General features: G+C 33.5%; 1 non-coding gene across 1 annotated transcript; it reads right to left on the bottom strand.

Moving 5' to 3' along the window:
• Positions 1 to 602: 602 nt before the first annotated feature.
• On the bottom strand, positions 603 to 707 carry LOC141515721 (U6 spliceosomal RNA). Its single transcript, XR_012476473.1, has one exon. It is a non-coding gene; the product is annotated as a U6 spliceosomal RNA (small nuclear RNA).
• Positions 708 to 992: the final 285 nt, after the last annotated feature.

A 992-nucleotide genomic window follows, 5' to 3' on the forward strand; every position in this document is an offset into this window, starting at 1 on the left:
AGAGCATCAGAAAAGATTACTCCTATATCTTCCTCATCTGTTCTACTATTGTCTATGAGAATTCCTCTGAAGGACCCATACCTTCAAGTTACCTACCATTAGAGATAAAGCTTAAAATGTCAATCCCCTTTAGAGAGGCAAAGCATTGACAACATAAAGTGGTCTTTCATTAGAATCTTCTGTATACAGTACACATGACTATGCAACACTGGTGATAATACAGAGATGGGGAAAACAAGTGCCCTGCCTTCAGAGTCGAATTGAAAATAGCTTAGCCTAGTTATAGGTATGGGCTCAGTCAAGAAAACTTGAGTTCAAATCCCATCTTAGATACTTAATAGCATGACACTGGTCTTGTCACTTTACTTCTCTCAACTTCAGTTTCCTAGTTTATAATGGGTGATAAAATAGCTGGTGGGTATGAGGATAAAATAAAGTAAAACCAGCAAAGGACTTTGTAAACAAAAAGCTCTATATTAAATATTATTAATAGTATAATATTAAACATTAAAATATAATTAAATAATAGTGACCATATTAATGTGATATTAAAGTCATATGATTTATTAATTGGAAAGGATTTTATTTTTTAATTTTATTTTTAAAGTAGGGAATACTTCATGAATATTCATGCTATGCTTTTCCAGGTGCCATGCTAATCTCTGTGCTGTTCCAATTTTAGTGTATGTCTCATAAGCACTGGAAAGGTCTCCATTCTCTTTATGAGGAAATTTGGATTTCTAAATAGGGGCAAAGTAACTCATCCTATCTTAAACACTCAGTTACTAACAGAGATGGAATTTGAACCTGAGTTTTGGGGCACCCAATCTTCTATTATAAACCATTCTATCTCACATGTGGATGAATACCAGTGTAAAAATCCCTTCCAGAGAATAAGTTTTGATTGGGAGAAAAAAGTGAAGTCAAGGATACTGGAAGAAATAGGGAAGTAATACTTGGAGAAGTTAGAAAGACAATCAGAATAGATCTAT

Source organism: Macrotis lagotis, chromosome 2 (assembly GCF_037893015.1).
Source record: "Macrotis lagotis isolate mMagLag1 chromosome 2, bilby.v1.9.chrom.fasta, whole genome shotgun sequence".
NCBI classification, from domain to species: Eukaryota; Metazoa; Chordata; class Mammalia; order Peramelemorphia; family Peramelidae; genus Macrotis; species Macrotis lagotis.